Source organism: Lissotriton helveticus, chromosome 10, assembly GCF_964261635.1.
Source record: "Lissotriton helveticus chromosome 10, aLisHel1.1, whole genome shotgun sequence".
Taxonomy (NCBI): Eukaryota; Metazoa; Chordata; class Amphibia; order Caudata; family Salamandridae; genus Lissotriton; species Lissotriton helveticus.
The window spans coordinates 497,644,616-497,659,128 of NC_136071.1; the positions used below are offsets into that span (position 1 = coordinate 497,644,616).

The following is a 14,513-nucleotide window of genomic DNA, read 5'->3' on the forward strand; positions in this document are numbered from 1 at the left end:
ATTATGGGGCATATGTAGGTAATTTACATTTTGCGATTCTCAAATAGCAATTTTTAAGGAATCGCTATTTGAGAATTGCAAAATGGAACGTATGTAATAAATTGCAATTTTTTTGCGAATCTCTAAAATTCCTTAATTGCGATTAGCAAATTACGAATCGCAATTAAGGAATGAGTGTCCCATTCATTCCTATGGGCCAAGAGGGATGCATTCTCAAATTGCGAATTCTATAAGAAAATCGTAATTTGAGAATCGCAATTCCAAGGGTGTCCAAAGGACACCTGTTGCACCCCTGGAATGTGCCTGTAAGTACATGTGGGGAACATACATGCCCTAAGGGCATGTCTGTGCGCCACATGGCACTTTGAATTAAAAAAAAAAATGCATTTTGACAGGAAATCGCAAAATACCATCTACTTAGAGTAGGTGGTATTTTGCGACTCCTTAAGCCAATTTGCAAGGCACCCTACATAGCATTTAAGAAATCGCAAAATTGCGATTCCTTAAATGCTTGAGCAAAATAAGGAATCGCAATTTTTGCGATTCCCCATTTTGCTATGTGTGGCCCATACATACCAAAGCCCCGTTTGCGATTCGCAAACGCCGGAATTTTGCGAATTCCGGTGTTTACGAATCGCAAACGGCTTCCTACATATGCCCCTATGTCACTTACCCTGTAAGCATCTGTTTGTGGCACTTAGCGCTGTAGGTTCCCATGCTCTGCATATTCCTGCCATCTAGTGTTGGGTTTAGAGATGTACAAGTAGTTTTTTTTTCAAAGAATAGTTTCAAGTCTCAAGGTGGAGTGACTCCTCCTCTCAGTGATACTGTGCATGGGCATTGCCTCCTTTGTTAGAATGCTTTCCTGCAGGAGAGATCATGGTGTCCCTGGCTCATTCTGCTACCACTTCTGCCGTCAACTTTAGGACTTGTATGCAGACAGTCTCGGACTGGATGATACAAAACTCCCTAAAGTGGAACGGCAATAAAACTGAGATCCTGGCCTTTGGCAAGGACCAGGATATCTGGTCTAGTGAGTGGTGGCCTTCATCTTTGGGAACGTGTCCATCTCCCTCCCAATCGGCCAGAAACCTTGGCGTCATATTTGACACATCTCTGTCCATGACTCTACAGGTCAATCGAACAGTGGCCACCAACTGGGGAGTTATTAAGATTCTTAAAAGAATAGTGCACTATCTCTCTCCCCAAGCACGTAAGCAGACAGTGGTTGCATTAGTGGGTTCCAGGCTGGATTACTGCAATGCTCTTTATGCAGACTCCAACAAGGGACTCATTCAGCGCCTTCAGGTTATTCAGAACGCGGCCGCGCGTTTTATTCTAGCCCTACCCAATGCATCCTCTGCTACATTGGCCAGAAAGAGCCTGCATTGGCTTCCTATTCAACAGAGGATTTCTTTTAAGATCTTGTGCCTGGCCTTTAGAGCTCTCGCGGCTGATTCCTCATGCCCCCTGGACCCTCTGCTAACCCGACATGTGCCCAGCAGAACCCTCAGATCATCGGAGATGAATCTGTTGACGCTCCCTCGGGTTAGGAAGGTCCGCTGGGGCAGCAGAGCATTCTCTATTGTTGCCCCCCGGTTGTGGAACTCACTCCCATTGGAGATCAAAGCCCAACCATCCCTGTCCCTTTTTAAAAAAGCGCTAAAAACTTGGTTTTTCATCAAGGCCTACCAGTAATAGATCATATTTGTTCCAGCGAGTTTTTGGTTAGGCGCCTTGATGCCCTTTGGGCTTAGTAGCGCTAAATAAATTTACCTTCATTTCATTTTCATTTCATTTCAGGGTGAGAAAGGAGTGTAATGAATGTGTAAAAATAGAGATGAGCATGCTAATATGTGAATATATGCTGGAAATGCGTGAAAACATAACTGCAATGGCCGCAAGTGTCTACGGAGGAGGAAGGACTCATGTTAATTTACAGCACTACATGCTATGAATAGGTGCTTACAGAGTAATTAACGTAATCCATTAGATGGCATATGTGGCTCTAGATACACAGGCTCTGCAAAGACTGTAAAGCAGTCCCTTCTCAGAAGCCGTGGCTAGTGTGTGGGGGTTGCAGTAGTTTGTAAAAGAGTACGTAGCACTGCCTGACCTACATTGGCTTGATGACGTGCTCAAATGTCCACATAGTACTTTTTAGTAAATGAGCGCGGTGTAGATCCATGCAGTTGATTTACAAATGTCAGCTATTGGATTATTTCCTAAAAAGGAAATGAACGTGTATGCTAAACTGGACTTTCGTAAATGAAGCAGGTAGCAAATAATGCCCTGCACTGTGGCCTTAATAGGATTAATGTATTTAGGTTGGCAATAGAAAACAAAATGTTTCAATTTTTCAGCTTAACAGGCTCTAGTTGTGGGTCTGCAAGCTTGCTTAAGAATGACCATACATTCTGGTGGTAAGTTTAAGTAACCAAACTCTATGACCTCAAGAGCCATATCGCTAGATTAAGCATCGTGGGGTTTGGATGTCCGATTTGTCCTTGATCCCCAGTAAGAAGGTCTAACCTGTTGGAGAGCTTCTTGTGTGAGACTACTGAGAGACTAGTACTGTTGTGAACCAGGGCAAACGGGCCCAGGTGGGAGCTACAAGGATCATGGTGAGAGAGGTTTGCCTGAGTTTCCTTACTAGAAATGGAATGAGAGGGAGGGTAGAAAAGCGTAGGCAAATATCCCTGACCGACTCATCCATAGTGCATTGCTTTTGGATAGTGGGTGTGGGCACACAGAGGCAAAGTCTGGGCATTTTGCATTTTCAACTGTGGCGGACAGTCGATCTGAGGAACCCCCCACTTTTGAAAGTACGGAAGGAGGACTTGTGGGTTGAGTTCCCATTTGTGGGTCTGTTGGTGCACCCGGCTGAGCAGGTCTGCTGGATTGTTATCCTTCTCCAGCAGATATTTTGCCAACAAATTAATGGTGAAGAGCCCAGTCCGATATGGTCTGACAGGTGTATGGCAGCTGAGAAGAATGTGTCCCCCCTTCTGTTTATGTAGATAGCACATGTGCATCCAGATTAGGACAACCTTGTGGGATAGATGAGGAAGCAAAGCTGTCAGTGCTAGGAAGACTGCCAGAAGCTACAGGTAGTTTATGTGTAGAAATTGATGTTTGGCATCCCAAAGACCTTGTATTGTCAAGTCTTGTACGTGCGCACCCCCAACCCATCTCTGAAGCATCTGTGGTAAGCATACATGCCCACAGACCCGCATCAGGTGGGAGGACTCATAATTTTTAGAGTAAAAAAAAGCTTTATTTTAGCTGTCTCCCGTCTGCAATTGCATCTTCTTCAATAGAAGTCATTGGGGAAATTACATTCTCACGATTTCGATTTCAAAATCTCCCACTTCTCTGTCCTAAAATGTTGGCCTGTATAGGTAAGAGTAATGTGAGGCACAAGTTCTAAGAAAGGCCGCCCTTCCAACAAATTGTTGGAGGTCCACAATTGCAGAGAATGGTGAGTGTGGCGGTCTATCAACACTAGATCCTCAGGATGATTGAGACCACTGGAGGGACAGACATTGCTGTAGTAGGCGCATGTGCAGTCTTGCATGGGGAAATATGGCAATGCAAGACTCCATTCCCACTAGTCGCATGGCAGTCTGAACTGGGAGTGTTTTGTCTGGCTGGAATTGTTTGAAAGTTTTGTATTTGCACTGGATTGGGGTAAACTAAACCCAATTGTGTTCTGAGGATTGCTCCTAAGTATGGTTGACATTGAAGAGGTTAAAGCTGAGATTTGAGGATACTGGTGGTGAACCCTAAATTGTGGGGCAGTTCCGCTTTCAACTGAATGTGTTGTTGACGCTGTTGATGGGTGCTGGCTTTTATGAGGCAATGGTCCGGGTATGGGAATTCGTGAACGTTTAGTTGTTGTAGATGTACTGTGACCACTGCCAAGCACTTTGTGAAAATTGGAGGAGTGGTAGTGACCCCAAACGGAAGATTTTGAATTGATAGTGTTTTCTGCTGTAACACACCTGAGGTATTTGCGGTGAGCAGGATGTATGGGTATATGAAGGTAAGTGTCCTTTTTGTCTAGTGTTGCCATGAAGTCGCCCTGTTGTAGAAGTGGAATGACATCCTGTAGAGTGACCACAAAAAGTGTTATGATAGGATGTAGAGGTTGAGAGGTCTAAGGTCTAAGATTGATCTAAGAATGGTCTTAGAGACCCGTCCTTTTTTTGGAATCAAAAAGTATAGAGAATGTACTCCTGTGTCTTGTTGATGAGGGACTCGTTCTCTGGCCCCTTTGAGAAGAAGGGCTTTGACCTCGTGTTTGAGAAGTGTTAGGTGATCCTGTGATAACCTGTGAGTGCGAGGTGAGATGTTGGGTGGTGGGGTAATAAGCTACAGACAGGTCTGTAGTGATAGACTCCCAGGCTAGGTGAAAAAATTGTAGTCTTTCCCAGACAGGTGTTGTGTGGTCGGGAAGAAGGATTGGATAGTCACTGTTTTGCAGTGGATGTAGGTCCACGTGCAGAGGCACCCACTGCCCCTTTCTTTATTGTTTCCACCTCTGAAGGAGCCCCTGAAATAGTCCTTACTTATGGTGAATTTATATCCGCCCTTGTAGCTGGAGCGTCAAAAGAAGCCTCTAGGTGTAGTAGTTTGTAAGGCTCCCAGAAGGTGGGTGACCTTTTCTACGCACCCACTACTACGGATAGCCTTTACTTCGGATCATTAGTGCGCAGAAACCATTACTTCGCATGGTTTTACTGCGCATGACCGTTACTTCGCAGGATATCCACATCGTTGTTTTTATTTAGGCGCTTCTGATTCTGTACGACTTTGAAGACGCAGGAAGCTGGAGCAGTAGAAGGTGATCCACGAGGAGAGAGAGGTATGTGGGGCTGTGTGTACGGTTGTGTAGGTGTAGTGTAGAGTAGTGTATTTGGGTGTAGGGTAGTGTAGGGGGTAGTTAAGGATAGTGTTTGGGAGTAGGGAACGGACTGGGGGTAGGGGCAGGGTATTGCAGGGGGTAGTGTTTTAGGGTTTAGGGTAGTGTTGTGGGATTAGTGTACTGTAGTTTACTGATTTAGTGTTTAGTGTAGTGTCAGGGGATTGTGATGGGTAGTGAATGAGTGTAGGAAGCGGAGTAGCGGAATGTGTATGTTAGTGCAGGGGGTAGTGATTTAGGGTTTAGGATAATGTGGTGTTTCAGTAGTGTATGGTAGTGTAGTGTTTTAGATGTGTTGGGTAGTGTATTTTATATAGTGAGTGTAGGGAGTGGAGTAGGGGAATGTGTATGTTAGTGCAGGGGGTCGTGCTTTAGGGTAGTGTAGTGGTGTTTCAGTAGTGTAGGGTAGTGTAGTGTTTTAGTAGTGTTTTAGATGTGTAGGGTAGTGTATTTTATATAGTGTTGTGTTTTAAACTTTTTTTAAAATATGACATGTTTTTCGCATACCATTTTTATTACTAGGCAAGTTTTTACATCGAATACTTTAACACTTTCAATGTAATGGTATGCAAAGTAAAAACTTGCGTAGTAACGGTTATTGCTAAGTAATAACAGCATAGCAATGGCATGCAAAGTAATGGCATGCGAAATAACATCTCATATTCCTCCCAGAACCTTAGCAGTCTCTGACCCCTGGCCCACGAAGACCCCGACCGACCCGCCTGACGTACTCCGCCGCCACCCTCATCGCACTGAACACCGGCCGACGCCCAGAATGCCACCAAGCCACCCCACGACGCACCCACGGACCGTTCAGCTGCCACGCCTGCAAGTTCACCTGCATCCGGACCTGCCTCGCACCAGCACCCGCCAAGTCGAACACCAGCAGCACCCACCTCAAGTGCATCCTGCTCAACACCCGCTCCGTCCACAGACACGCCATCGAACTCTGGAACCTCCTAGACGCCACAGCCCCTGACGTTGCCTTCCTCACGGAGACCTGGATGAACGCCTCCTCAGCCCCCGACATCGCCATCGCCATCCCGGAGGGCTACAAGATCGTCCGGAGGGACCGCAACACCAACCAGATGGGAGGAGGCATCGCCATCATCCACAGGAACACCATCCGTCTCACGACCAGCACCGACAACACCCTGACCAACGCCGAACACCTGCATTTCCAGATCCACACCAACCCGACCACCACCCTTAGAGGCACCCTGATCTACCGACCTCCGGGACCACGCACACAATTCAGCGAGGACATCGCCGACTTCGTCAGCCCGCATGCCCTCCCCTCCGCTGACTACATCCTCCTGGGGGACCTCAACTTCCATCTGGAGAGCAACACCAGCACCCTGCTCGACAACCTTGCCAATCTTGGACTCAAGCAGCTGGTGTCCACCCCCACCCACCTCGCCGGACACACACTCGACGCCGTCTTCTCATCCAGCAAAGACGTCGCCTTCAGCCACGCCACAGAACTCGACTGGACGGACCACAGCTGCGTCCACTTCACCTTCAAGAGAACGACGACCCACCACCACCAGCAACAGGCCGCCCGCAGAAGCTGGAACAAGATCACAGCAGACCAGCTCGCCACCTCCACCTCCCTGAGCCAGCACCCTCCTGCCAGCTCAGCGAACCCCAGCCAGGCCGCCGACAACCTCACGAAGTGGATCAGCATCTGCGCGGACGAGCTCGCCCCGCTGAGGACCCCGCCCAGCAGACCCAGCAGCAAGAAAGCCCCGTGGTTCTCCGACGAACTCAAGAGCTCCAAGAAGAACTGCCGAGCCCTCGAGAAAGTCTGGAGAAGGGAACCTACACCGGACAACAGGACCACCCTCAAACTGGCCACTCGGAAGCACCACCAGCTGATCCGCGCCGCCAAGAAAACTGCATTCAAGGACCGGCTGGACAACAACGCACACAACAGCAAGGAACTCTTCAACATCGTGAAAGAGCTATCCAACCCCAGCGCAGGAAACAACGACATCACCCCATCGCAAGACCTCTGCGACTCCCTCGCTTCTTACTTCCACAACAAGATCGCGGACATACACAACAGCTTCAACAAACAACCAACGCTCACCATGACCGAACAACCACCCTCCACCACCACCCTCCACGCCTGGACCCCGATCAGCACCGAAGACACCATCCGCACGATGAACTCCATCCACTCCGGATCACCGACCGACCCCTGCCCTCACCACGTCTTCAACAAGGCCGACGCTGTCATCGCACCCCACCTGCGAGACATCATCAACACATCCTTCGACACCGCCACCTTCCCTGAGAGCTGGAAGCACGCCGAACTCAGCGCTCTACTCAAGAAACCAACAGCGGACCCCACCGAACTCAAGAACTACCGCCCCATCTCGCTCCTCCCGTTTCCAGCCAAAGTCATCGAGAAGACCGTCAACAAGCAGATGGCCGCCTTCCTCGAGACGAATGGATCCCTCGACCCCTCACAGTCCGGCTTCCGAGCCAATCACAGCACCGAGACCGCCCTCATCGCCGCCACCGATGACATCCGAGCCCTGATGGACAACGGAGAAACAGCGGCCCTCATCCTCCTAGACCTCTCCGCGGCATTCGACACTGTCTGCCACCGCACCCTAGTACAGCGCCTCAGCAACGTCGGAATCCAGGACAAGGCGCTGGAATGGATCATCTCCTTCCTCGACGGAAGAACACAGAGAGTCCGCCTACCACCGTACAAGTCAGAGGCCTCCGAAGTCATCTGCGGCGTCCCTCAAGGATCCTCTCTGAGCCCCACCCTCTTCAACGTCTACATGAGCCCCCTCGCGGCCATCGCACGCCAACACAACCTCAGCATAATCTCCTACGCCGACGACACCCAGCTGATCCTCTCCCTGACCAACGACCACGCCACCGCCAGAGCCAACCTACACGAAGGGATGAAAGAGGTAGCCGAGTGGATGACGACCAGCCGCCTGAAACTGAACTCGGACAAGACGGAGGTCCTCATCCTGGGCTCTTCACCCTCCGCCTGGGATGACTCCTGGTGGCCTCCCGCCCTGGGCACCGCACCCAAACCGACAGACCATGCACGCAACCTGGGCTTTATCCTGGACTCCTCCCTCTCCATGACCAGGCAAGTCAACAACGTCTCCTCGGCGTGCTTCAACATCCTACGCATGCTACGGAAGATCTTCTGGTGGATCCCCACCGAGACCAGGAAGACCGTCACCCAGGCCCTCGTCACTAGCCGACTGGACTACGGCAACGCCCTCTACGCCGGTACCACCGCCAAGCTCCAGAAGACTCCAGCGGATCCAGAACGCCTCAGCCAGACTCATCCTCGACATCCCACGACACAGCCACATCTCCGGACATCTGAGAGACCTTCACTGGCTCCCCGTCAACAAAAGAATCACCTTCCGCCTCCTCACCCACGCACACAAAGCCCTACACAACCAAGGCCCGAGCTACCTCAACAGCCGGATCAACTTCTACGCTCCCAAACGCCACCTCCGTTCAGCCAACCACGCCCTCGCCGCCGTCCCCCGCATCCGAAGAGCAACTACAGGAGGAAGGTCCTTCTCCTACCTGGCCGCCAAGACCTGGAACTCCCTCCCGACCGACCTGCGCCTGACCCAAGACCACCTCTCCTTCAGGAAGAAGCTGAAGACCTGGCTGTTCGAGCAGTAGCGGCACCCCCCCCTCCCCTAAGCGCCTTGAGACCCTACGGGTATGTAGCGCGCTCTATAAGTGTCATTGATTGATTGATTGTGTCCTTCTTCATTTTATCTAAGGTGATATCTACCTGTGGGCCAAAAGATGCTTGTTGAAGGGCATGCTGAGAACAGCCTGTTGGAGTTTTGGCTTGAGCCAGAACACCTAAGCCAAGTGTGTCTCCTAAGGACCATGCTGGCATGGTACCTCCAGCGGTTGTATCTGCTGAGTCCAGTGCACATCTAGTGGAATTATTGGTGATGGCCTGCCCCTCTGCAACAATTTGTTGTCCTTGTTTATGATGGTCCTCATGGAGATACTGTAGTAGCTTCTTAATCTATTCCCAAAGAGCCCTGTCATAACATACTACAAAGGCCTGTGAATAGGCAATGCACAAGTGATTAGCTAACAGAGCTGCTACTCTTCTCCCTGCTGTGACAATATGTTTACTCTTCTTTTCAGGAGGTGGTAGATCTCAAGTTGTCTGATTGTTGGCTCTTTTACCAGCAGTAGTGGCAACTATGGAGTCTGGTGGTACCCGACGCTGTATAAAGAGGGTGTTTTAAGGTGCTACGTTGTATTTTTGATCTACCCGTGGGGTAATAACTCGGGCATGGACTTGCTCTTTGAAGATGTCGGCAGTGTGTCATAATATGCCAGGAAGCATAGACAAAAATGGTGTATCTTTGTAGGTAGATGAAAGGGTATCAAAGAGGAAGTCTTTTTCCAAAGACTCATTGTGTAGGTCAACCCCATGATAAGTAGCTGCTCTAGCACTTACCTGTTGGAAAGAACTAGCATCTTCAGGCTGGGAGGGGCAGGCTGGACTCTAGATCATTTGGCATATGAATCCATTGGGTCAGGATCTCCTAATGGCTCTCCCAATCCCCCAGTGTTTGATCGTGGTGACCCTAGAGGTGTAGCATTGAGAGGGTCCTGATGTGCAGATGTAGGGATGGTGGAGATAGTGATGATGGTGGGGAGGTGGAGGATAATGAGTAGGACTGGCAGCTCTATCCTTTGTTCTCTTTTTGGGAAGAAAAGGAGAGTTCAATGCATCCTCAAAGGTTAATTGCCTTTGGTACTTTGGTAGAGGAGAAGCCATTATTTATCCAGCAACTTCTTGAATTTGGATCTTCCGTTGTCAAATGTCCACTGTTTCAAGAATAGGCTTGCCAGAAGACCTGGAAACTGAAGAATGCTTTGAGGTTTTGGTCTTCGACGGCTTCGGAATAAGGGTTTTAAAACGGATGAATGTTTCTTGCTCGGTACAGAGGTAGATGGGGTCGGTTGCTGGGTCAGTCCCTAAGGTTGGATGGATACCGAAGCATGTGCTTGATCTGAGGAGGTCGAAACGAGGGCTTAGCCTTGGTGGAAATATTTGGTGCCTGGTCCTGATCCAAACATGGCCCGATAGCAGTGGCCGTCCGGCGGCCTCTAGTATTGAGAAGGGTGAGTGTTTTAAGTCTGCTTAAATTATGGAGCAGGGTTAGGGGCAATAGTATTCACGTGCTGCACGGATGGCAGGGTGTACTCTAATTCCTCCTCCATATCGGAGCTTGCAATTTCCACTACAGAGAAAGCCCCTTCTTCATCTCCCGCAGCAGGCTCCTCCTGGGTGTGCTCCTCCCTGAAAATGTCGGAAGTGTCGTCTTCACTCAGAAGAGACATCTCAAACCGACGAGCCCTTCGGTCCCGGAGAGTCTTTTTGGAATGGAAGGACTTGCAGGTATTGCAGTCGGCCTCGCTGTGGTTGGGTGGGAGACAGAGGTTTCACACCAAATGTTGATCAGTGTGCAGCTGTTTGGAGTGGCACTGTGGGTAAAATCGAAAAGGTGTTCATTCCATCAGGAACACATCTACTACATTGACTATGCACGTGAGATGGCGGGTCTGAGACAAGCGCCGAACCGAAAGGCGATTGGTCGGTGCCCGAACAGATGAAGTTTTAAAGTGTCAGAGTAATGGATAATCACGTCCGAGACAAACTACACAGTTGAAGAAAGGACAGTACCGAAGACTCATACCGAAACGGGAATGGAACACGGAGGAGTGGCACACACGTCCGAAACCAACGGCGGAGAGAAAATAATCTAACAAAGGAGTCGATGCCCATGCAAAATATCACAGAGAGGAGGAGTCACTCCACCTTGTGACTCGAAAAACCTCTTCAAAGAAAAACAACTTGCACAGCTCTGAACCCAACGCTAAATGGCAGGAGTATGCAGAGCATGTGTATCTACAGCCACAAATGCAGTTGAACACATTCTTTCCCAGCAAAAACTGTCCTGCGCACCCAGTTGGCAACAAGCAGCTCCTGCCAGGACTCCATCCTCTGGACATAACCATGGCATATCCATTTTGCATCAGTTCCTGAAGCGAGGAGAGGAGGGAAGGCCCTGAGAAATATGCAGGAAGAAAATGTTACTTACCCTGTAAGCATCTGTTTTGGCATGCAGTGCTGTAGAGTCACACGCTGAGTATATATCTGCTATATAGTGGTCAGCTGGAAACCTGGAGGTGAAGCTTAGGCATTTTGTGTTTTCTGTGGTAGTGAAGAGGTCTACTCAGGGGAACCCCGAACGAGGGAAGTATGGAAGGAGTACTTGCAGGTGAAGTTCCCACACATGGACTTGTTGTTGCATTCTGCTGAGCAGGTCTGCAAAATTGCTGCCTACCCCTTTTAGGTGTTCGATCAATAGATGTACTTTGTGATTTATTGCCCACTTCAAAAAGCCCTGGGCTACTGCGGACAACTGCTGAGAGTGAGTACTGCTCTGTTTCTGTGGGCAGAACATGGTAGTCGTGTTGTCTGTGTGAACAAGGACTATCTTGTGTTGAATGCGAGGGAGGATTGCCTTATGGCTAGCTGGACAGCCAGCACCTCTAGGTTGTTGATGTGGCACTCCAGTTGATAGGGTAGCCACATCGCTTTAATGGTTAGGCCATACAAGTGCGCCCCTCACCCTGTGATGGAGGAGTCCGTTGTGATGGTCACAGGGTTCCGACCTTGTAACAGGTTGTAGGCATTCCACCTTTTCAGAAAACGATTAGCACAGATCAACACTAGATCCTCCCAGTGACCCTGTGTTGAGACGACTGTCCTCTAGACACTCCTGTAAGAGGAGCATGGGCAACCAGGCATGTGGAACTACAGCAATTAAAGAGGCCATCAAGCTAAGGAGGTGCATGACCTCCCTGGTTGTTATCTTAAGATCTGGCTGAAAACAGGAAAGCTTGGACCCTTGCCAGGCTAGGGAGTTGAGTATCAGCCAAAGGAGGCCTGGATTTAAATGCGCTGGAGGTGAGACTTTGTGGGATTGATGGTAAATTTTCGGCCATGTAAGAGGTCTGTGGTGGCTTGTGTGTGTCCTAGGCACTGTTGTGCTGCACTCTATCAGCCGGTCAGTAAGGGAAGACATAGTCGCTGCTCCTCCTGAGATGAGTGGCTACCACAGCAAGACACTTTGTGACCACTGTGGGTGCTGTGGTGACCCTGAAGGTCAGCAATTTGCAATGAAAATGTTGCCCAATTACCACACACTGGAGGAACCGGCGATGTGCAGGGTGGATGGGAATGTGGAAGTAGGCATCCTTCAGGTTGATGGCGGTCATGAGGTTGCCTTGCTGGAGTAGAGGAATGACATTCTGAGTGTTACCTTTTGGAAGTGTTATGACAGAAAGTATTTGTTATGGGGCCGGAGGTCGAGGATGGGCCTGAGTGATCTGTCCTTCTTGTGAATGAGAGGTATAATGCGTTTACAGGCCTCGTAAAATCTACTAACCCACTCACTATGGCGAGTCAGATTTTATCAAGTCAAGCTAATTTTAGCACCTACTCATCTGTTCTAGCGAGTGAACTTAAGCTGGGCAGAACAGGTGTTCTCTTCATTCAGAAAGTGAATGAGCAATCAAGATGCCTTTAACTCTTGTTTTTATCTTGACACATTTTAGGTCTGTTCAAGGACAGATGTCAAATGTCAGTTTGCCTTTTTAACAACTGATTCTTCTCTTATCCTGGAAAATAGTGTTTACTTGTTTTTCTCTTATTAAAGTTAGAGATTTTTATCAAGTGAGCTGTCTGACAATCACAAAAGCCTGTAAGATGTCAGTCTTTTTTTACTAACACACATCATTTCAACAGTTTGTAAATTGATAGTACAAGTATTAAAAAATATATCAGGAATTATGAAAGGACATTTTTGTGTTTCAGAAGTGTGATGCAAACAAAGATTTAAATAGGAGCTAAACAAATCGGAACAATTTACTCGGTGATGTGCAAATGACTAATATTTGCAGAAACTTTATTTCAAAACTTTATAAAACCACATATCAATAGAAATGACGTGGCCCTTTTAATGGAAAGTCTGCTGATCCCAAATAAGTGTGCTACCACTTCATGCTTCAGGTATGTATTTATGAAAAGTGATAGTTTTCAAACATGATTTGAGAAACATTCCCACCCCAGCCCTGATGAAAATTAGGTTAATGAACTAAGGGGCAGGTGAATGAATGAATACGTACTTGTATAGCGCATGGCTACCCAAGGGCATCCCAGCGCAAGTCAGCTTTCATGTGCATCCTATAATCCTCTATGTGGCTACATTTGTATTATATATGGAGCAAATGCTTAGTCTATTAAATCAAACAAAAGTGTTTTTTTGTACAGCAGATATGTTGAACTCGTGTATTTGAAGGTGCTCTCATATGTGATAAAGAAGACACATCATTTGAAACCAGTTTATGGGTCATGAGCAAAACATTAGATCAAGTCCATTATTTAAGTCACTAGTCACTAGACCTGCAGGTCTAGTAACATTATTATGATTTTTCGAGCCCTTGTTTACCCCTGTGCCACAGTGTTGGGGCAGCAAGGGTTCTATGGCTCCCTTGCTGAGAAGTGCCTGCAACTCCTCTTGAAACAGGCGCTGATGTTTGGGAAGAAATTGTGCTTGCAGGTGAGAGGTTTGGTGGTGTGTGCATACGATTCTGTCAATGGCCCATGTCTATCACATCAAAAGTCTTGTAGATGTCCCCTGTGGTCAGTTTGGGGAGAAGGGCAGCAAGCCACTGCAGTGGTCGCACCTCTGCCCCCTAGAATTTTTATTTATGTAGTAGCCCCGAAAAGGGGTCATCTGTTGGGGTCTGTGGAAAGAGGTGGATGCCCCAGGGGTGGTGCTTTTAGCACCTCTGCAGTACTGAGACCTGAAAAAGGAGCCATGGGTGGAGGGTGTTTGAAATGCTCCCATGGCTTTTCACAGTAACAGTGTCCTTCTTTATCTTTTCCAGCCTCTAGTCAACGTACGTCAAAGATGTGCTCCTCATAGAGGGGCAGATCGGGCAGATGCTGCGGTACTTACCAGCCTGAAACCAGAACCAAGTAGCCAGGCGTGTTCGCAAAGAGCACTGGAATGAATTCCATGGGCATCCCAGTTAGATACATCAAGAGCACATCAGATATTGCCCTTTTCCCCGTACTCTGTACTGGCCCAGGAAGTGCTGAAGTGGATTCTGCACTGTTAGAAGGGGCGATCCCAGAGGCCAGGTTATGTCTACCCGACTACTCCGTGACCCACCTCTCCCTCCAATAATGTCGAGGCTAAACGAGAGATCCCCACCGGGGAGGACTTCAAGTATTGAATCGTACACCCGAAGACCACACCACACTTACGAACGGACACCACACTGTAGATTTTCAGTATCAGGTTCTTTATGAACAGATAAAAGAATCAGCACTCTTATGTACAAGCGATGGAGGGATCGTAAAGTCTCAAGGCTCTTGGGAAGGGTTAGCGGGACAGTCTTAATCTTTAGGCCAGTACGATGCGTACCCTGCGCACAGCTCTCAATCCTCGAGCCGGGGGATTCGGATGATGGTAGTCGCACT

At 48.6% G+C, this 14,513-nt stretch overlaps 1 protein-coding gene across 1 annotated transcript in view; it reads right to left on the minus strand.

The window, feature by feature from the left end:
- ABCA3 (ATP binding cassette subfamily A member 3) overlaps positions 1–14,513 on the minus strand; it is a 633,557-nt gene that overhangs the window by 365,543 nt on the left and 253,501 nt on the right. The gene's annotated exons all lie outside the window — the stretch shown is intronic.